This window comes from Monodelphis domestica, chromosome 1 (assembly GCF_027887165.1).
Source record: "Monodelphis domestica isolate mMonDom1 chromosome 1, mMonDom1.pri, whole genome shotgun sequence".
NCBI classification, from domain to species: Eukaryota; Metazoa; Chordata; class Mammalia; order Didelphimorphia; family Didelphidae; genus Monodelphis; species Monodelphis domestica.
This window is the reverse complement of record NC_077227.1, coordinates 634600667-634624950: the sequence shown is the minus strand read 5'-3', so window position 1 is coordinate 634624950 and position 24284 is coordinate 634600667.

The following is a 24284-nucleotide window of genomic DNA, read 5'->3' as shown; positions in this document are numbered from 1 at the left end:
AAGGGAGAAAGGATACATTAAATGAAAAGATGCTTAAACAATGCGGGGGTTTTGTTCCAGAGAAACATTTGGGCACTTTCCCTGGGAAAGGGGGTTAAAAGGTTGTCAATGCTTTCTCCAGGGGCTCTGTCTGACAGTGAACATGTGTTTCCTCCCTTTAATCGGCTCGCCAGTAGCCAGAAAGCTGCTTGTTTTCTGCAGAGGTTGTCAAAAATGATTTCAGTCTGGAGACGATGAATGATAAAAGAGATTTCAAACACAGTTTTGCACTGTAGCTTGCGCGGCCCCAGAGAGGAAGGATTGTATTACAATCGCAGTGCAAGGGGGCATGTTCCTGTAGCAAGAAAACAGCCTCCTCCAACCTGTTTGATGCTTCCCCGTTATCTTTCTGAGCTGGAAAACCCAGACTAGGCCACTTTGGAAAATGGGCCTGGGGGTGGGGCAGGGAGCTAATTGAGAAAATCCACGTCGTCTCCAGAGCTGCTTCCCTGGACTGTGAGGCCGAGCTTGAGAAGTTAGTTGCAGGCTTTCGATCCAAACAGGCAGACAGGGAGAAGCCAGCGGCCGCCGGCCCCCCTCTCCCGGAGCTGGAGCTGGCGCTAGCGCTGGTGCTGGCGCTGCTGGCCCTGGCGCTGGCGCTGGGCTGAAGCGGCGGGATAGCAATAATCACACTTTACTCGCCCTCCAGCCGTGCCTACCCTCGCCCCAAGGAACGTAGGCTGCTGATGGCGCATCCACGTGTCCTCCCGTGGATTTATGGGCAGCCTAAGTCGTTATTGATGGCGTTTGTTTTGAGAAAACACAAGGGGTTAGTTATGCTTTTCCCAAATACATGACGCATTCTAAGCATGCAGAGAAAAATGAGGCTCCTGCGTCTCTGACATTTCCATTTTCCTCAGAGGAGTTGGAGTGGGGTGGGGGAAACTGGGCTTCATTTCTGTAAATCAGTCCCTACTCTTTTACTTGTGCTCCCCACTTTCCACTTGGTAAGGGGCCTAGATTTTTTAAAAACCGGCCACTCAAAATCTGGATTTGGGGGATAGCTAAATAAAATGTAGTTGTGCTTCAATAGGATACTTCATTTTACTAGTGTCACCTGATTCACCATTAGGACTCCTTTTGTTATGAGGCTCCCTGGTGTATTTGGGATGTGATTCGATTTGCGAAAATTGGATTCATCCCTAACTTTCTCAGGAATGTGTCAATTGGAAGGGACAGTTTCATACAGCAAGGGAGTACTACTTCTTTAGCTGTCACATGGACAAGGAAGGACAGAGATAAAAGATTCCTGCAGAGGAAATTTTGTTAAAGGGAGGAGGTCTTTACTATGATTATTTTAATGTAATACATGGAAAAGATTTAAACTTTCCTCCATCCCCTCCTTCTGACTGCATCCACCAAATTCCATAACATCTCCCAAACCTTTATTGTTTCTGAGCATGCTTAAAAGAAAATAATTTAGAGTTCACTTTTCTACCAAATACTATATTCTTCATGTATCACATAGCCAGGAGAGCACCCTTTAGCAGACCAACAAGTCAACTGGCCCAATTTCTTCATCTGATCCTAGTTAGTCCCTTTCCTCATACAACTAAGTCACCAGACAACTCATTCTTTTCCTTTTCCTGAGATCAGCAAGGAATTGTGGACTGGGAGTGTTCAAGAAACTAGCAGGTGCAGGGCCTGTAAGAATAGTAACGGATGTTGAGATGATCCTTTACAGACCAGAGAACAGATAGGTAGCCAAGGCTAGGTTTCTCCAATTCAGCTAATAGCCAGCCCTGTCCAATGACTGGTTTGACACTTGCTAGTCAGTGATAAATTTTCATAACAATTTATTCCAAACAGAAGATGAGACAGGTTCGTCCCCAGTGCCGAAATATTTGGCTAATGTCAGAAAGATTTGGCTAAGTGGGTTCAATCAACTGCTTTCAGCCCATTCTGGTTCATAATCCCTATTCAGAATGAAGTGCCTTGCAGCCTAATGAATGTGGTAATGGAATCCTTGTGTATGTTTTGCCACAGCAGGGTGCAGATTAGCATAAGTGTCATATTCTGTTGGCATGCCTGCTATTATATCTGAGGCGTTGCACACACTGGGAATTTTTCAACTGGATAATAATAAGATGAATATGGCACGCATATGCACAGAGAACACACCTTTTTTTTTTTTTTAGAAAACAGCCTCTAATAAATCTCACCTGGAGGTGCATTGTGATAGATTAACTTTGCACTTTTGCTTGAAAATGTAATATTTTACACCAAGGGTCCTGTAACATGAGTAAGAAAGAAGAATTAGATTAAATTTCATTTCATGCAGAGTTTTAAAGAATGTTGTCATTTTGGGCCATGGGGTAGAGGAATACTTTGCAGCTTTTCCAGTTTCCCAAATTCATGGCAAGTTCAAAGCCTCACTTTCCCATCATAATTACTCAAAGCTGAAGCTTTAGCTCCCAGAGATGCCAAATGGGGGTGGGGTGGGGTGGGAGAGATTCTGGTAAGTAAAACATTGTAAAGAAAGAAAAAGAAGTGGAAAGGGGAAGTGGTAGGGAACAAAAGCACAGTCTTGACCATCTTTAAGAAGCTCAAATTGGTTGGTGAAGAGAATGTTTTCAAAAGCATCTTCTTGTTACCTTCAAGGACATGTTTTCTCTCTACCATCTGAGCAGTCCTTGATCTGAAGGCAGAGCCCAGTTAAATAGAAATTGAATCATGTGTAAGTTCACTCAGGGTCAGGAATTGATGACCACAAAACAACGGAATGTTCTGTGTTTCTAGGATACTCGTGTTTGGATTTTTTTAGTCCAAACTATATGTTATGACCTCAGTGCCTTTGACTTCATAAGCAAGGTAAAGAGGAAAATATGTGGTGGTTATATAATAGGTCTAATTCTTATGCTATTAAAGCAAAAACATTTCATATAATCAAAATCAGTTTGTTGTAGTGCATTGATTGAATGCCACTGATTTTTGCTCTAAACTTTTCATCACTTTGCCAGATAACCAGAAGCTAAAAACTGAGCACTTATGTGGGGTGGAAAAGTGTACCCATAGAGACTTGGGCATTTCATTTTTAATAGTTTTAGAGAAACCCTTGATGAATCCTTCTGTATCTCTTATAGGGAAGGCAGTGCTACTTCTGAATAGTCTCATAATTTATGATTGATTAGGGGAAGAAGAGTCCCAACAATGCATACCACTTAAGCAATGGTTTACATTGACTAATTAAAGAGGTTTTCCTGGCACACAAAATGTATTTGCCTAGCTAGCTAGCTAGCTAGCTAACTATTATCTACCTATTGGTAAGCATAGAAAGGAAGCATGTCTTAATGCTTTTTAAGCATTGGTGACATGGGAGCAGTCAAAGCATATTATTAATCAGTCCAAGGTAAATGCTGTCTCTGTATCATATTTTAATCGGATCCTTTCTGCTGTGTTAAAGAAATTATATCTGTGGCTGAAATAACATTTAGAAAAGAAATTGTTTGCCAAGTGAATGAGACAATCAAACCAGTCATTTAGAGTTGGGGGATTAAATATGAATCTCATTTACCTTTATTATCTGTACATTTCTAGCTAATCATCATAACTCAGACGATTTAAACTTCATTGAAAATGTAACCAGTAATGGTGTGTCATTAATATTTGTTTGTTATGCTTTCAGTCTGGGCTAAGCATCCTTTAAGAAGGCCGGTTTATTAGTGTGGGACCAACCTTCTTTTATTCTGAAAGGAGGAAAACATGGGCAAGACAGTTTGGGAGGAAAGGACTTTTTCCAGCGTTAATGCCCCTTGAAGCTACCTTGTTTAGGCAAAGCCCCCACAGCCATCCAAGCCCCAGAGTCCAATCTTACTGACTAGCAACACCCCTTCTGAAAGGAAAACCATCTGCCCCCCCTCCCTGCAAGGTAGCATGTTTGCAAAGAGTCAGCTTTCCAGCAACTTGACCAAGCTCGTTAAGTGAGACTCCAACTGATGGCTGAAGGAATGTAAATTGGAATTTTCACTGAAGTTCAGGGGGCCCCTATTTTAATCTCATCACCCATTTCTTTGCATGCGGTAGAAAGAGGCTGGGTGGTGAATGTATTTAAGACTCTGAGGAAAAGGGCTGTTAAGTCGACCTTGGTAACTTAACTGAAACAGTATACGTGTAAATCCATTGCAAATCCCCTGTCTTTCACAACTCTTGTCCCAATGGAAATCAGATCATAGGACTGTTTACAAGAGTCTACGATTCATTTGGATAAAGAACCATGACAGCACCGCCCAGGATTATTTGAAATTTTAGTAACCTAAGCTTTAAAAAATATTCTAAAAGCAAAATAACGAGGGACAGGTAATTACTGGGAGCTAATTACTTATGATATTTCATATTTGTAATAGGTGAACAATCTCCGTAAATGTCAGCTCATGGCACCTTTGCAATCAGTTGTAATTTTTATTGTTTAAAGAAATGTCAACATTTCCATTTTTTCCAACTTTAGTTATCCAGTATTGAAGTGCTGGAATAGCTGAATGCATTGCCATCAAAGCCGTTTCCCCTATTGTTTTGTCTGAGCTCAAGTTAATCTTCAATTTTGCTGCTTCTCAAATGAAAAGAAAAAAAATTATAGCTACATTCTGTTTCCAGTCTAAAAGAGCAAGCTGCAAATGAAAGAGGGCAGAGGGGACTCCTTCTGAAGTGAAAGTTTGGGCTTTATAAGTACCATTCATGACTTTATGAGTAAATATTACATTTTTAATTACCACTATAATTAATCTTCTCCTACTAGCATTTTATGAACATGAACTTGGGAATCGTTTTCAGTAAATTCACATAAATTGTTTTTTTTCCCCTCTCAGATTTGAAATATGTACTGAAAACATTAAATTCTCTTGAAAAAAATTATTGCTTGAAATTTGTAGAAATTCATTCACTGGGAGAAATACACTAAGGTTAAAAAGAGTAATAGAAGGAAATGGCAAAGAAACTAGGGAGGAAGGTAGGGCATCTGACTGGGACTCAGGAGACCTGGATTCCAATCCTGGCTTTGCTATTAACTAGCTATGTGACTGGAGGCAAGTCATGGATATAAAAGAGTTTAAGCATCCTTCTTATCCTCTCAAATGGGTATGCCATGTCTCCTGAAGTCTTTTCCAGGATCAAACAGGCTCAGGAAGAAGATAATGAAAGTAACAACTGATGTGGTTTGATGTGGGGACTTCCAGGTAAGGCTTCACTGACTCCCAAAGTATCTTCACCTATCAATGGCTAAAATTCTACAATGAATGACCTGTTTCTTTGGAGACTAAAAGTGAAGATAGAGTCCATTAAGCTTTATGTCATTTATAGATCATTGAGTGTATCAGTTGTCTTTTTTTTTCCTGATCTAGGACTTTAATAAGAAGAGAACAAGAAGCCACCAAAATCATGAAAAAGAGGGAAATGATACAAAGAAGAGAGGATAGAGAAACAAAACACAAACATCTAACTTGATCACAGTGAATGGAGCTGGATTAGGATACTTGTGTAGTGCTGGAGATTGAGGCAAATAGGAGTCAGAGGGAGAAAGGTAGTCAGAGCAAGAGAAAGAGCAACCAAGGGGATGGAAGCAAGATCATGAGACAAAAGATTAGAAACCTGGCTTGAATACCAGCTATACTAGTAGAGTGCTGTGGCAGTGACTACCCCTCTGGGCCTCAGTTCCTTTATAAGAAAAATAAAAGAGATGGTCTAGAACAGCATTGGTGAAGGTATCTAGATTTGAGTGCCCAGAGGGCAAATTCAAGCTGTCATAAGTGGTTTCCCCCCCTTCCCCCCCACCTCTGCCTCCATTACCAGAAAGAGCTGAGGGAAGAAATGCTTGCTTTGGGTGGCTGGACAGAAAGGTGGGGTATGCAAAAAATGTCCTCTGGCACTGAGAAGGGAAAAGGAGCAGCTCCCCAGATTCCAGCAAGGCACGCGTGCCAATACTTTGCCAACACTGGTCTAGAAGACCAGGAAGGTAAGGGTTTTGTTTGTTTTTCAACTAGTTTCACCACTGCATTTAGAATAATAAATACAAAATCTCAGAATTAGAAGTCACAGAAGCCTTCCTGCCCAAATCTCAGATCAGGTAAGGTCTTTTTCTCTCATATTCTTAGTCCTGTTCTGTTTGGTATCTGATAACTTCTGGCTGCCCCTTGCTTATCAATAGAGAAATGGTTCCCAAACAGATTAGGAGGCTGAGAGAGCACTTTTCTTTTTGGAATACAATATTGATTTAAACCATAATCTTTAGTGAGTCATAACCTTTGGTTCAGGGTAGGACACATGTCTTAATAAGAATTCCCCTTACAACCAAACAAACAAATAGTCATACAAGAATTTTTTTCATTCCAATGAATAAGAACCACTACTTTCTGAGGTACATTGTTTCAATTTGGCAAAACTGGAATTGTTCAGAAATTTGGGGTTTTCCCCCCTTAAGCCATAGTTAGCTGTACATTTCTGCAACTTTTATCCACTATTTTAAGTTCTACACTTTAGGCTCAAAGTAAACTGAATCTCTCAAGTCTCTCTCCCCCTCTCTATTCTGCATAAATCATTGGGTTTTTTTTTAAAGCTAAGAATCCCTAGCTCTTTCCTTTCACTCATTTATTTCACTGAGTCTCAGCTTTCTTCATCCTTTATCAAGGTAGCTAAGAGGATTTGAGCTCTGAAACTAAAACCAGGAAGATCTGAGTTCAAATGTGACCTCAGATGCTTAGTAGATGTGTGATCCTGAACAAATCATTTAACCACTTTTTAACTCAGTTTTCTCATTTGTAAAATGGGGATAACAATAGTATCTGTCTTCCAGGGTCACTGTGGGATAAAATGAGTTAATTTTTCTGGAGCACCCAGCAGACCTTAGGAAGAATTATGTTAGCTATTATTAATTATTATTCTACTCTCTCAGATTCCAGGTCTTGGCACTCTATAGCTTGGGTCTTCCCTTCCTGACCCAAAGTTGATCTCCTTTCTACATCTTATCCAAGGATGTTCTCATTCTCCAGGTAGCCTATTCGAATTTACCTGATTTGTATCTCAGTCTTTCATTATGAGGATCATTTTGGGTTTTGAAGTTATAATAGGCTAACTCAGAGTATAATCAGTACCAATATGATTGTGGGAAAAGATGACATGAGGCTCTAAGGGATCTTCCACCACTCAAAGGCAGCATGTAGTTTTGTATATTAGAGCAGCCAGGTGGTTCAGTGGATAGAATGCCAGACCTAGAGGGGAAATGGACCTGAATTCAAATTTGGATTGAGATGCTAACTGTATGACCCTGGGTGAGTTGCTTAGACCTGTTTGCCTCAGTTTCTTTATCTATAAAATTATCTGGAGAAAAAAATGGCAAGAAAACTCCAAATGGAGTCACAAAGACAAAGAAGACTGAAAGGCCCAAGCAGCACCAAAAATTTTACAAATGATTTCTAGGCAATGGACTTTTTTAAATTATCTAACCCAACAAGCACTTATAGTGGTGCTTTCTTGAGTGAGTTGGTTCAAAGAATTTAAGGATATATAGTTGATATTATGGTACATTAAGGCTTGCAAAATACATTTTTATATATTATTTCATTTAATTTTCATGATATTTCTGTAAAACAGGCTCTATAAATGTCTCTTTTGTACAGAGATATTTTCATGTTGTCTCCTAGTTTAGACCATGAACACTTTAAAAGCAGAGACTATCTTTTGCATTTTTAGTGACCCCTAAGTTCAGCACAGTGTCTGGCAAGTAGTAAATACTTAATAAAAGCTAACTATAAATATTATTCTCCCATTTTATAGATAGAGAAATGAGACCACTTTAACAGCACACCTAGAGACTTTGGGGCTTGAAGTTAGCCAATAAATGTGCTCAAATTTCACTTCTTAATCTTACTACTTGTGTGCAAGAGTCATTTAACGTCTCACACTTTCCATTTCCTTGTCACCTAAGACCAAAGCTATACTAGATTCAGTAAATGGGTAGATAAGCATTAAAAAAATCCTAAATTGAATACAAATTTCTTGGGATCTTCTCTCATCCTTTTTGGAATGACTTTTAAAAATTAAGATAAAAGAGTAGCATTCAGAGAAGTTGAGGGAAGGAACCTCAATGGAATGCAAAAAGAAGGCCAAAGTGATGATGTGTAATGAAGCAAAACTGAATCCAAAATAAAGAAAATCAATATTCGCCAAATACTCACCTAAATCTTCACTTCCAGAGATTTAATGAAAGTAAAGATGCTGAGTAATAGAGTAATATTGTTTGGACCCAACATGGTCATTAATACTTGTTCAAATAACTCCAAATAAAATATCAGGAAGATACAGGAATGAGAAATTTTATTCATTTCACATAAATTAAGACTAATGTTACACCCAGATTTATTTTAATCAGAAAAAAATTTTTAAAGCATGCTATTAAATCTTTCCAAATAAAGTATGTATTTTCAAATATGAAATCTGCCTTTTGGTTTTTTTTGTTTTGTTTTCCTTTTTCCCTCTTTATTAATTACCTTTTGATGATTCTCTTGAGTTTTGTGTTTTGTAAGGATAATTTTAGTGTTGTGACTTGAAATCTAGATTTAAACGGTTGCCAAATAAAATTCCCAAATAATAAAATACCCAAATCAGCTGGGAATTATGGAGATTTAATTAATATAGAGAGAAGGAATTAAGTAGAGAGAGAGAGAGAGAGAAAGAGAGAGAGAGAGAGAGAGAGAGAGAGAGAGAGAGAGAGAGAGAGAGAGAGAGAGAGATTAAGAGAGAGATTAATTTAAACTGCTTTGGCTCAGGTTGAGCCAGGCAGTAAGGGAGTCAGCCTTATAACTCACCATGAGATCGTTTCCAAGCTGGGTTCAAGTCCTTCACTGAACTCAATCTCCTGAACTGAGTTCAGAATCCAATTCCACTCCGAACTGAACTGCTTCAACTGACTTTTTACCCCTTCCTTTTAAATAAATTTTCTGTCACCTCCCCTAAATTTTTATGTCTACCAATCACAATAAATGCTTTTTTCCAGGACTGCCCATTTTTAGTTCTCACCACTCTTTAGTTCTCACCTTCTCTGGTTATATTATATCTTCTGAGTACTTCACACTTCTTTGTTAAGCTTTGCTTTTTGTGAGTTATTTGACCTTTTTGTGATTAATTTAACCTTTACGGGTACTTAACATCTTTTTGTATTAGATCTAAAAACAGACCTAGCTTAAGGTTCTAGCTTCACTATGAGGTATGAATTAAGTACCTTCATTGTTCAATCAGAAGTTTACAACTTTATCTTCCCCTAAAATATGTCTAAGTATGGATGGAGTAATGTAAAGTTCCCAAGACATTCCTGATTCTTGTTAAACCAAGTATCTCTATTGTTACAATAAGAAAATAATTAAATAAAATCTTCTAAAGCATATAGTCTGAATAGTTTTTAAGATTCACAGTTTGGGCATCAAACTTTCTGTTCAGGTCTGGTCTTTTCTTTACAAATGCTTGGAATTCTTCTATTTTGTTAAATGACCTTACTTTTCTCTATAAGAATATAGACAGTTTTGCTGGGAAGTTGATTCTTGGTTGTAGACCTAATTCCCTTACTTTCCAGAATATCATATTCCATGCCTTTTGATCCTTCAGTGTAGATGCAGCCAGATCCTGTGTTATCCTCACTGTATTTCCATGGTATCTGAATGACTTCTTCTTAGCAGCTTGTGATATTTTTTCTTGGTCTGATAGTTCTTGAATTTGGCTATAATATTCCTGGGTGTTGTCAGTTGGGGATAGGAGGTGGTCTGTGGATTCTTTCAATCTCCACTTTTCCCTCTTGTTCTAGAATATTGGGGCAGTTTTCCTGGATAATTTCCTGTAGTGATGTCCAGGCTTTTTCTTTTGTCATGGTCTTCTGGTAGACCAATGATTCTTAAGTTGTCTCTCCTGGAACAATTTTCTAAATCTTCTGTTTTGTGAATGAGGTGCTTCATATTTTCCTCAATTTTTTCATTCTTTTGATTTTGTTTTATAGTGTCCTACTGCCTTGTGAAGTTGTTTGTTCCTAATTGTTGTATTCTGGTTTTTAAAGTCTGAATTTCATCCCTGGCTTTTTGGTCATCCTCCTTCTGATCTTTCATCCCCTTTGTCTCGTTTTCAAGCTGATTAATTTTGGCTTTCAAGACACTATTTTCTGTTTCCCTATGACTTATCCTGTTTTTAAATTCTTTTGCCAGTTGTCTTCAGCCTCCCTTGATTGTGTTTTGAATTGTATCTTGAGTTCTTTCAAAGCCTGTATCCAATTCACTGAAGTTTCTGTTTTTTTGCTTGCTGTTCCTTCATCCTTCTCTGTTTCATTTGCTCTTTGTTCATTGCCTGTATAGAAGCTGTCAATTATGATTTCTTTTTTCTTTTTCTGTTGTTTGCTCACATTTACCCTTTCTTTACTTCCTGTTGTTGCTTGCACTTTTGCTCCTCTCATGTTGTGTTGGATCTCTGGTTTTGAGCTTTTCTGTCAGCCTTCACCCTTAGTCACTTGCTTAGTCAGCAAATCTCTCAGCCCATTCTGTGGGGGAGGGGTGTTAGAACTTGAGCTTCTGGGCCCTCTGAAGGCTTTTATGGGATTAAGCCTAGCTGAGTTGCAGAGCTGGATGTGCCCTGAGGCCAAAACCTTGGGAAGGGGGAGGGGTTATGGAGTGTCTCCACTGCTGCAACTAGGCTGCCCTCTCTTCACTTCTTCTCCACCACCTGCTTCCCCACCACCTGTTTTTGACACTCTGAGCCTGGCACAGCTTTGCCTGCAATGTACTCCCTCCAGACTATCACCCTTGCCCACCCAGAGGTTCCAGCTACTGCTGGATGCTCAGCACTCTAGGTGGGGGAGGGGTACTGGGACCTTCATTCCTCCTTCCCCTTAAACCCAAGTGTTCTTGAATTCAGGCATTTGGGGAGTGTGCCTTTTAAGTTGAGTATAACAGGAGGGTTCCTTGGCTCTGTCCTGTTGTTAGGTTTGATTTTCAGTCCCATAGGAGCATTTAGTTTGTAATCTGTAAGGAAGGGTTTTCAGAGGTCTGAACTTTCGCTGCCTCTATGCCACCATTTTGACTCCACCTTTACCGAAATCTGCCTTTTGTGAAATAAATAAAACCAAAATTCTTTAACTTTTCTGTATGCTAGAGAAGCATGACGTTTTTTAATTGCATGCTTTGTGTATAGCAAATATCAAATTCTATTCCATTTCATTTAATAATAAAAAATTGGAGGCATGTGTACTTGGGGTGATATTAGCCCCTAATGGGGGCTTATCAGTCCTACAAGGACTAGGAGGGCTTGAAAAGCACAGGGACCCCAGAAGTCTTTAAGCAAAGAAAAAACAAAATACCCCATAAAGCTATTGCTTATATACTCCAAGAAATCAATACTAGCTTTACCTTATTTTCCATTTTGCCTGGACCTTTGCTTTATGCTCAATTGATATCTAACAAAAGTTCCAACACAATAATTTCACTACTCACCACTAAACTATGATCTCATTTGACTCTGGATCTCTTCTGTTCTCCTCTAGTAGAATGTGAGCTTTTGGAGGGCAGAGACTATTTTTTTTTTACCCCAGCTCTTATTATAGTGCCCAAAACATAATAAATGTTTTAAAAGTATTTGTTATTTTTCCAGAGCTCCTTCCTTTACCCTAAAGAGATTAAGAGTTCAGAATTGTGGAGCATATGCCATGGTTCTATCATTACTATTCCCAAATTATTGATGTTGTTCTGTGGGAAATTACTACTAGGAGCTGATATTTGGCTTCCCTGTACTAGAACCCACTTCCCCTTCCAACTCATACATTTACTCTAAGCCAGAAAATCAGAATCCATACTGAAATTTTTCCTGTTACAACTATATAATCTTTCTCTGTCTCCTCATATTGTACTTCACTCACACAATAACTATTCCATATTTAGTCATGACAAAATCATGATCTGATCATGCTAACGATGAGCACTAGTATTGAAAATATTTATTTTAGAGACTGGAGAGACAGATACGATTCATAATTATTCAGAGCTATAAAAACTCTATCTTCCTATACACCTATTTGTCTTTCCACTATGTTCTGGATGCTACAATTATTCACAATCTCTAAATTCACCTCTTCTGATTCTTCCGTGACTCATCTCATTGATTTTCCATTCCCTGTCATTTTGGATGAAGTAGCTGGTCCAATCTTGACTTTTATTAATTTACATGCCATTCCCAAGTCAGCAGCACTGGGTCCAGAATAAGGGACAGATATTAAAATCTACAACATCCTTCCTTTTTGAAGTTGAAAGTAACTGAAATTTCCTTAATCCTGGAAGAGCATTCCATGCATGAGGATGGTGGAGTTATGGTAGCTAGTGCAAAAACACAGAAATAGGGCATAAAGTGCCATGTAGGAGGAAGAGATTTGAGTTATAGCAGTCAGAATGGAAAATGTGTCGGCCTCTTTAACATCATCACTAAAAGTCTTTCTAATTAAGCTACAGATATGGTCCATAAGATATCTCCCTATCATTTTAGAAATAAGAGAAAAACTTTTCTTCCTCTATCCTTTTCTGTTTGTTTGTTTGTTGTTTTTTTTTTATCACATAGATATTCAAAGTATTCTTTGACTTTGGCAAGAAGGGATACTTTTTCTATGATTTAATTGGTGATTGAAACTCCCATTAGAAACTCTCATAAGCAAACATTGTCCACTTCTTTCCAATTTATGGTCTCGGAGAGTTTTCTAAGAGGCACTAAATAGTTGAGTGACTTGACCAAGGTCACATATCTAACGTGTCCTAAATGACACTTGAACTCAGATCTTTCTGACTTTCTAGCAATTCTCTATCTACAACACAATGTTGCTTCTTATTTTTTCTAGAATTATATGTTTAGATAAATATTTCAAGACATTTTTTTTACCAACAAACTATGGATCCAGTACAACAACAAGGGATTCCTGATGAAAAAGCATATCCACCACCATAGAAGGAACAGATTTGGAGTCCAAGTACAGAGAGAAGCATATCATTCTTCACTTTATTTCCTCCATGAAATTTTCTCTCTTTTAAGTAATATATGTCCTGTTTCACAACATGACAAAAAAAAGGAAATATGTTATATGATAATATATGTACAACCTATATCATATTACCTGATTTCTTAGGAAGAGGAATGGGAAAGAGGGAGAAAAAACAATGAGACCTAGATTTTTGGACATAACTAATGTGAGAATTTGTTTCTCTTGGATAAGCATACTTATTATAATTTATTACATATTTATAACAAAACACATCTTATATTATTATAATGTTATATCATGTTATAAATAAAAACAAAAAAGAAATAGTTTTTTTTAAAAGAATAAATGGTTGAGGGCAGCTAGATAGCACAGTAGATAGAGTGCCAAGCCTTAAGTCCAAAGGGCCTGGGCTCAAATCTAGCCACAGACATTTCCCAGCAATGTAACCCCGGGCAAGTCACTTAATCTTAATTGCCTGGGCTTCTGTCTTAGAATTTATACTAAGACAGAAGGAATGAATTTTTAAAAAATAAATGGTTTAATTGGAGTTATTCCCTTCACTCTTTTAGATTAAAAAAAAATCCTTCCCATTTTGCTTATATAGTTCTCCAATGATCTCTAATTATCTTGGGTGAACTAATTTTGACTGACCAACTATATCATAATCTCCTCAAAGACAGGGACTAAGTCATGCATTTCTCTTCTTTGCCACCAAACAGTTGGGAGCTGGAGCACACAATAGCTATTTAATAAAGACTCATTGAATTGAATTTAAAAGAATAAGAATGGCATTGAAGGTAGAGAGTCAGTGGCCTCCAAATGAATCAAGTTGTTAAACATCTATCATATATTTTGGAATAGCAATTATTATTCATAAAATGCTGTGTCTGCTGCTGTGAGAAATCAAAAGAGGTGAGAGCCATAATATCAAATGCTGCATCGGTGGGAAGACATGACAGATACGTAGAAGATGATCTGTAAAAAACTTCCGAGAGGAGTTAGGAGCTGAGCTGGACTTTGATAGATTGGATTAAAAGAAAGATTGTAAGGAGGCATTTCATTCAGAAGGACAGGAAGAGCAAGGGGGGAAAGAGGGTGGAATGTATCAATCATGCTTTCATATATTAGAGAGATTAATCTAGCTACAACTGACTGTGTAATATAAGATAAAGTTGAGTGATAAGTTATGGCAAAATAATGGAAGTATACATAGATAAATAGATATAGATATATAAAATCTTATTTTCTTTCTTAAAATCAATACTAAATATCAATTCCAAAGCAGAAGAGCAATAATGGCTAGGCGATTAGGGTTAAATGACTTGGCCAGGGTCACAAAGCTAGGAAGTGTCTGAAGCCAAATTTGAAACCAAGACCTCTCATTTCTAGGCATGGATCTCAATACACAGAGCCACCTAGCTTCCCCATAATCATGGATATATTTTAATATTCCATATTTATTATCAGATATTCAAGAAATAGAGTGTAGGGTGGTGTGCATAGCAACTGAGAAGTTTGTGTCTAATAAATTTGCATTTATATTCATTCATTTATTCAGTAAATATTTATCAAACACCTACTATATTCAAGGTACAGTTATGCTAGGTGCTACAGAGAGAATAATAAGACATAGCTCTTGGTTTCTAATCACTTGTCTGTGACAAGAAATTATTACCTAATAAACTCTAATAGAACAAATAGAAATACATATTCATGCTTCAACAACCTTCTCCCCTGAGATCCTTCCACCTTTGTGACCTTAGTAGTTGAGTTCCTCTCAAACTTTCCTTTTGAGGAAGTTTCTAGGCTAGTCATCCTTCACTCTTTTTTGACCACCCTCATAATTCCTCTGGATTTCACCACCATACACCAGCTTCCTTCTCACCCTGGAAGATCCCTTCATCTCTGCAGCCATCTTATCCTAGAAGATTTCTCTTCCCCAATGTTCCCCTCTTCCTTCTAGAAGTTCCTTCTGGAGCTTCCATTTTGAGGAAGGATCTGGCTCAAGTCAATTATCTTTCACTCCTTTCCTAGCCCCTCTCCTGCCTCTCCAAACTTTGCCACTATGCCCAAATTTAAGGTACATTTTCCCACCTTCGATGGTGCATTTCAGCTCCCTTTTATGTATTGTCTTCTCTAATTAAAATGTAAGTTTCCTAGAGGACAGGAACAGTCTTTCTTTTGCTGGCATTTCTATTTTTAGACCTTAGCATAGTTCCTAGCACACAGAAGGCACTTACTAAATGCATATTGACTCATCAACAGAGGGGACAAAAACACGAGTTAGCTCCCAACTCATGTAGCCCCATTGTACTTCTTCAATGATAGTGGTGTGGTAGCCAAAAAAAGGCATAGATGCTAAAAATTATATAGTAATTAAACCATTTACAAATATTAATTTTACTGGTTGGTAGTCAATGCCCTATATTTGCCAAAAGAGTTAATGATATGTGTTCAAAATATGTGTGTATTTGTGTGTGTGTGTGTGTGTGTGTGAGTATAAGTCATTTCATTTCACCCTGAAGTGATCAAAGTTAGCTTAAGTAAACAGACTGATGAAGACAATGAAGACAAAGATTATAGAGTCCTAGATGTGGAGCTGGAAGAGATGACTGTGGATGTCAGAGATTCCAATCCTCTCGTTTTACAGGAGAGGAAACTAAAGATTAGAGAAGCTGAGTGCCTTGTCCCTGGTCACACAGATAATAAGTGTCTGAGACAGGATTCAAACTTTGCTTTCTCATTCGCGTATCTACCTAGTAAGCTGTCATCTATTTGCATCTCATCTATCACCTAGCTTTATCATCTGTCTATCTATCTTTTATACCCTAGACAATAATACAACTAAGATGCTTTGGGCTTGGTTGAATGACTAAATCCAAAGATTAGTCATTAAGGATTTACTGTTAACTGATGAGGTCTTTAGTGAGGTGCCCAAGGGATCTGTGCTTCTCTCTCTGCTATTTAACATTTTATCCATGACTTCATTTGAGATAAAATGAAATCCCTATCAAATTCATGGATGATGTAAAGTCATAAGGATTAGTTAAGAAACTAAATAACAAAGTCAATATTCAAAAAGACTTTGACAGTCTAGAAAATTAGGCCTTACATAATAGAAGAAAATTTACATTTATAAATCTAAAGTCATTCTCAAAAATCAGCTCCATAAGTATAAGATAAAGAAGGCATGGCTAACCAGAAGACTGTCTGAAAACGATCTGAGCATTTTAGTGGACCACAATTTTACTCAGTCAATAAAGCAATATAATAAACAAGAAAGTTAATGTGACATTGGTCTAGATAAAGAAATATAATTTCAAGAAATGGAAATTCCATTGTAATCTATTCTTTGTTTATTTTTTTTGTCTTTTTGTGGGTACATATTTTCAGAAGACACAGATAAGCTGAAAAACATTGAGAGGAGAATTTTGAAGGCCCTCAAGTTCATGCTGTGCCAATGCCTTCTTTAATGGAATTGAGAATTTGGAAGACTTGAGACCCAAGCTATTCTCTGGGGAGAGAGGAAAGGTTTATAATTCCTAGTGACATGGATAGTAATTGATTTCTGTTTCTTTACTGTTCATTTCAATCCCAAGTAAGCGCAATCCTATTTCAATCCTGTTCCTTGAATGGGACTGTTTGTATAGTGAGCAACTGTATCTAGAAGTGAATTTATTTCCAAAGAGCTTCTAGTTTTCTGAGAGTTAAAGTGAAAAGACAAGTAATTTGCCATTGCAAAATCCCATAATCTAAACCTGATTACATAAGAGACTCATGCTGATTAGACCATAAAATGTGAAAGGGAAATTTTACTGTCAGCATAGGTAAATGAACTAGAAGTCTTCTGAGATTCACAGACAAACTATAAACCTTTCAAGGGAGCAGCCGGAAAAGGATGGGACATTCAGCTCAGATGGAGCCTCCTTTCTAGCATGATAATCTGCAGGAGATGTTCCCTGACTCAGATATAAAGCTGTAGGAATTTCCTACAGGTCTTTGTCTTGTAAATCCCTTTATCTTAATGTGGTTAGATAAGCCTTGAGATGAGGGACATAGTCTTTTCCGTCTGTATTCCACAGCTTACAGCATGAACTCTCTCCATTTTGTATCTGTTCCTCTGCCTGTTTTCAATATAGGGGATGAAATGCCCAAGCAACTTTTCTAACTCCTTCTCCTTTAGATTGTAAACTCTTTGAGAGTAGGGACTGTCTTTCTTTTTACCAGCATTTAGCAGTACCTGGAACATAATAGCCAGGTAATAAGTGTTTATTGGATTAGATTAGCATAGTATCTTAAGCAGAGCAGGTTATTCAATACATATTTGTAGTTGTGAAAAAGAAACAAGGAAAAGGAGAAGGATGAAGAAGAGGAGAGAGAGAAGGAAGAAGAAAGAGGAAGAAGGAGAGGAGAAGGGAGCAAGAAGAAGAAAAGTTAGAAAAGGAAGAAGTAGCATAATAGCCAACCACATCCTGAATATGCCTAATAGGTCAGAATATAGGTATTCAACCCAATTTATGTGTGTGTGTTTATATATGTATATATACATATACATACCTGGACATATACATTCTGGAGTAGTTAGACATGCCTTATGAGAATTCAGGTAAGCTTCTTTCTTTTTTGTTTTCTGAAAAAGGAATAAAATTCCCTAGACAAGGCCAACTCTAATAAAGTAGTTGACCATCTTATCCTGTCTTTCTTATGTAACTACTCCTCTGTACTCATTCCAACTGGGCACTCATATTCAAAAATTCAAGGATCAAGATTCCCAGAAGGTCATTTTACTACTTCTCCCCTCAGAGGTCTATAATGTAATCTTGAAAGGTTGTGAAGTCTAACATAATTCCTGAGACCCTACTTGGATAGTTCTATTACAAATCAATCAACTGAACTGCATTAACTTTTAGGGGAAAGAGATTTAAGAAGAAAGTATATGAGGTACTGTAGGTATAAAACATTCTTCCCTAATTGTAGGTTTACTATCTGTGCACAGATAAGATCCTTGGGGATAGAGGTTTCAAATTTAAAGTAAAAATCTTCAAACACCACAAATAATACTCATGGCAAAGAATTCTTTATAGTTCCTAGTTAATGGAAGGGTGTTCATAAAAATCGTCATGAAGTTCCCCTTGGGTGTACTTTCTTCTGGGCTTAGACATTTGGGGCATTTTGTAGGCCCCTTCATATCCACTACTAGTATCCATGTTGTCCTTAAGTGACTATTTTTCCACATTTGTATGCATCTACTTCCTCTTTTGTTGCTCATTATTATTCTAGAAGTCTTTCCCTTCCCACTCTCTCTGACCATTCTGCTCAGATTCCAGAGAAGGGAAAATGCAGGACTAGCTCACTCTGCTACCACCCTGAAATTTCTCCAGATCTTATAAGAAACAAAAGACCATCACCTGGTCAGGTTCATCTCAGTGTTGCTACTCAGGCACTTTCCAACTCCTATAGCTACCCATCTGGCTTTGGTGGACTTTGTTACTGACTCTAGTTGCCAGTGTGACTGCTAGTGGGACCTCATAATCTCTCAAACACATGATTTTCTGGATACTCTACATCAGAACATTTCTAAGATCAGTAGTAATTCATCCAGGATCAAGAAAGAAAAAACAAAGGTACCATATGCTTATGTACACATGAAGACCAAAGAGAAGAACTTCCTACACCCATTAATTCAAAGCAATCTCTCCCACTCTAAGTCTTAAAGAAAAGGCAGATTCTCTTGAGACATTCATTTCTGACTCATCTCCCCCAGTCATCAGTTCTTCTAAACCTGTAGCTAATTAGAAGACTTTTTTGTCATCACACAGCAGGAACCTCCTGATTCATCATGTACTGAAACTGACTTTCAAAGTTCCAGGTGCTGAATTGGAACTAAATAGAGAATATCAGAACTTACTTCAAGGACTTTATCCTTATTGGCTAGTTCTCTACAAAAGTGAAGATCTATTAAAAAAAAAAACTGAGAATGCTAACCTGGAGAAGAGGAATTCAGTCTTGCTATCATCTCTTTTAGTGGTTGTAATTATCTTTATGTAAGTAAAGTCTTTACACAGAAGAGGGGATCATCTTGTGCTTCTTGGCCCCAGAGAGCAGAAATATAAGGAATGAATAAAACTACAAAGAATCAAATAGAAACTTTATATAAGAAAAGTATTTCTCCTGTTATGATTATCTTTAAGTAGAATTGTCTACCTCTAGATTGAGTGGGTTCCTCCACAGTGGAGCTTTTTGAAGAAAGACTGGATGACTAACTATTGGGTAGTTCAGTCATTTCAGTCACATCCAACTCTTTGTGACTTCATTTGGGCTTTTCTTGGTCAGCATCTTGGCCTGGTTTGCCATTTTCTTCTCCAGCTCATTTGACAGATGAGTGAGGCAAATAGAGTTAAGTGGCTTACTCAGAGTCCCACAGCTAGTAAGTGTCTGAGGCTAGAACTGAACTCAGGAAAATAAGTCTTCCTGATACCAGACCCAGTGCTCTATCTACTACATCACCTATCTGTCAACTTTTGGCCAGAAAATGCTTGTTCAAGTATGGGTTGGACTAAATGGATTCTTTTCCCTTCCAAGTTTTTGTGCTTCTGAGTTCTCATTGAAGTCCCTCCAACTGACACAAGAGGGAGAGAAACCAACCCCTAGTAGAGGAGGAACAAGGAATGGCAAGGCAAAGAATCAAGATAGACTACTCTCCCTGTAAAGAAGCTTAAATATACATATGAATCCCTGGGAGATAAGGGGAGAAAGCCCTGAGTTAGAACTCCTAGACTTATACTTTCACTAATGCTGTGAGTTAAAGGGATTATATAGATACCCAATGGAGATAGGACTACTAGAGAATAGGAATTGTCTTTTTTGTAAGCCTGATTTGGGGCATGAAAGGTAAAGGTCTTTTGAATTTTCCATTTAATTTTTCATGAAGAAAATATATAGATCAAATTCTGATATTTCCATGAGCATCTCAGAGTAGGGACAGTAACTAAAGAGTGTCTTAATGGGAAGCCTCCAGGTAACATATTTTAAAGGATGTTCAATATGTCCACTACAGAGCAAATGCATCACAACTAGAATTCAGTAAGTCATTCATTAAACTCAAATTGCTAAAAATTAGCCTGGTTCCAGTTATACCCTTTGAGTTTGGTTGGAACTGAGCCAGGTAAGTGTTACTCTTCTATTAGCAAGAACTCTAGATGAACCATAGCTCTCTCTAGCACCCAAGATTCTGAGTTAGTTCTGTTAGGAATATTTAGTTTTTCTTCAATAGGACCAAGGTAGTCCCAGAGCATCCCCTTCTGGATGTCATCCTTTCCTTGAATTTTGATGAAATCCATCAAAATTGAATGCTCAAGGAAAGATAGGAAAGTTAGTCTTAAATTTAATTATGGTTGAATTGAATATTATAATTGGTGGTCACCAGGAATTTAATGTCTAAATTGCAAAATAAATTACTAAAGTAAATGGAATTTATGGTAGTTTATTTACAATAGAGGGAAAATATTAAGGAAGAGAGAGAGGGAGAGAGAGCTCTGGCTTCCTTAGAGCCAGGTAGAAATTCTAAGCCTCAGCCAAGGGAAAGGAGTCTCAAGACAATGAGCCTTTCTAGGAGGTTCACACTTCCAGAAAGGCAAGGAAACTGAGTCAGCCTTTACACTCACCATGGTGACTGTTTAAAAGGAAAGTAGTCTGAGGTCTCCTGCATGAGCTCCCCCAGGGGTCCAGTTCCACAGCCAAGTGACTTCACTCCAAGTCTGAATGTCTGTCTTCCAGTCTTTCCTCAAGTGTCTGATGATTCTTCCAGACTCTCCTCCAAGTGACTCTTCTTCACTCCAAGCTCAAGTGACTGAATCTTACAGTCCAACTCCAAGTGATTCTCCTTCACTCTCCTCCAAGTGACTGATTGATCTCTCTCTGTGTTTCTGTTTTCTCTATTTAAAGACCTTTTTCTCTTGTGTCACCTCCCCTAAATTTTACATCTACCAATCATAGCAGATGCTCCTCTCCAGGATTGTTCACTCAAAGTATAAAATGGGTGTTCACACCTTTTGCAGTTAGTTACCACATTTTTTGTCGTTAGTTAACACCTTTTTGGTTACCTTTTAAGGTTAGTTAACATCTTTTGTAGTTAAATGGGTAGATCTACTTTAAATACTGAGTTAACACTTTGGGGATTAAAATCTAAAAATTGACAAGGGATTACAATCTAATCTTCACAATAAAGGAAGGGTTAAGTACCTTCATTGTTACAATTGGGGATAGCCAAATCCAATCTTTACACTAGAAATGAATTTATCCTGAAAATTACTTTAATACATGGGCTGACCAATGGTAATTATGGAAACTCTGGGGCAAATGAACAACCCATAAGGGGATCCCAGAACCAACTGAGACCAAACTACGCTGTGTTACAGTAGTAAGTGTACTGCATGTAAACTCAGAATTCTTGATTTCTATTCCTGACCTTGCCATTTATTAGGATAATTTCTTTTCCTTCCATCTTCAAATCAACATTATATATTGGTTCCAAGGCAGAAAAATAGTAGGGGCTAGGAAATAGGGGTTTAACGATTTACCCAGGGTCACACAACTAGGAAGTAAGTGTCTGAGGCCCAATTTGAATTCAGGAACCTCCCACTCTAGATCCACCGAGTCACCCAACCATCCTGAAGTTACTTTAATTCTAAAGTTCCCAGTTTCCTCACCATACTATGAGCATATTACACTCTGAATGGGCTATCTGAAGTCTCTTCTAACTCTTAACATTTTGCAATCTTGTGAATCAATGGAGTTTGGCAAGAATAGACTAGCCTTAGGATCCATGTCAACCAAAAAGCTCTTCTTGCTGGCTCTGCATCAGTCAGCATTGCATTGTAAGTAGTTCTCTACCCAAGTCTTCTTCGAACATAAAAAAATCAGCCAATAGTCCAGACAGACAGAACAAACTTCTTGCTGTCTCCTTTGGAATGGCCTCTCTGGCTGGTATATGCTAAATATATGGAAATTCAATACAATAAAACCCAAGCACTATTTTTACCTCCCTTAGTGATGTACTCACCAGCCTCCAAAGAGCAAAGGTGCATGTCAGTTTCTTTCCAGGCTTGGTTGATTGTCGGGATGTCCTGCCACAAGCACCCTTTCTTCTCAAGTATGGAATATTTGGCCAGGGAATTAATGTAGACATGGTCAAGTCCACTTAAGTGAAAGAAGCTTACTTCTTGATCTGATGGTTAGCGGAGACTTTATCTGCGTAGCCCAATGCACATGACTGCTTCAGCAACAGGGGCCCTGAAAATAGAATATGTTACCAGTAGCATTTCTGATAACCTCAGGCTATTTCAGGGAAAGCCAAAGGACAGTCTGAAGAAATAAAGTGGAATAGTCATCCCACAGTGACAGGGGTGGTGGTGTAGAATTCCTTACTCTTTTCTGATGATTTTCCCTTCTAATGATCAGCAACTGCTGGCTCATTAACTGTGGGGCAGAGAGGACTGTAGGTAGTAAATTGGATTTACAGTCATGAAAAATACATTCCTTGCTAGAGATGCCCAGGTAGCCGCAGATCACCAAATCCTTTCACTCAGACCAATAAATGGCCACTGGGTCACTAACTCTACACTGAATTTGCATGATATGGGAGAATCATTACCTAATCCATCCCCTGTAAAATTATAGCATATCCCTCCAAAATGTTTTAGTTTCTATCCAATTAAATATAGATAGTCAAATTTGGACTAGGGCTTAATTTCTAAAATGTCTATTGTGCCATTTGGCTCCCCTTACACCCTGGGAGTAAACTATTGGCAGGAAAAGAATGATACAGAATGAATCACCCTCTGGATGCTCCTCCTTTGAAGCCAACAGTCTCTGCTGCCGACTCAGACATACTTCTTACCCACATTGGTCTTCTTTAATCTCAGTTCAAATTTTTAGCAAAGGGAGAAAAAAATAGTTTGACACTCACTCATACTAAGGAAGAAAATGCAGGTTCATTACCAAAGGGTGAAAGCTAATGTCTCCACTTCTAGTCGCCCAGGAGTTCTCAGTGACAGGTTTAAATTTTTGGAACAAAAAGACGGGAAGCAATCTGGGGATCATTCAGTTTGTGTGGTTTTTAAATGGAGGACTGTATTTGGTAGTTTCTCTTCTATCCAAAGAATCAGTCAACTTGATGTACAGAATTGCATTTTGATTATTTTCTATTTATTTATTTATTTAAAATGCTTTTACCTGCAGTCTTGAATCAATACAGTGTTGTTCCCAAGATAGAAAAGTGATAAGGGACAGGCAATGGGAGTTAAGTGAATTGCCCAAAGTCACAGCCAGGGAGTGTTTGAAGTCAGATTTGAACCCAGGACCTCTGGCCTCTATGGCCTGGCTCTCAATACACTGAGCCACCTAGGGCACCCCCTTGTATTAATTTCTAATGTGCATTTAAGAACAATATGTATATTAACTTCACTGGCAGTGATTTTCATCCTTTTCCATATGGCTCCTTATGTATAACCAAGGAAGCTTTATTATAACACAATCCCATCACAAAGGATTTAATACCACATGGCTGTTGGCTGACAGCCTGTTCTGAGTGACCACAGGTGACCTGACACCTTGCTTCATCCCAGTTGCTCAAGGGAATCAATGAGAGGTAGTTTCAATCAGAACTAAGTTGGGATAGACCTGCTCAGGCAATATCATTAGAATGAGAAACAGGAGGGAAGCTGAGTGGCTCAGTGGATTGAGAGTCAGGCCCAAATATAGGAGTCCTGGGTTCAAATCTGGTCTCAGACACTTCCCAGCTGTGTGACCCTGGACAAGTCACTTAACCCCCATTGCCTAGCCCTTACCTCTCTCTTCTGCCTTGGAGCCAATACCCAGTATTGATTCCATGACAGAAGGTAAGGGTTTAAAAAAAAAAAAGAATGAAAAACAGAACAGACCTTCTATTAACTGACTTTAACCCTGTGATTTGAACAAGTTCAAATCACAGCTTTCTGTCATATACAACTTTGGTCCTCAGACTTTCATGTGTAATAATAATAATTAACATTTATATAGTTTCTACTGTATTCCAAATGCTACATCTTATTTGATCCTCACAATCACCTTGGAAAGGAGACGCTATTACTCTCATTTTTCAGTTGAAGAAACTGAAGTAACCAGAGGGAAAGTGATTTGGTCAAGGTCACACAGCTGGTAAGTATCTGAAGCAGGATTTGAACTCAAACCTTTCTAACTCCAAGCCTAGCACTATATCCACCATACC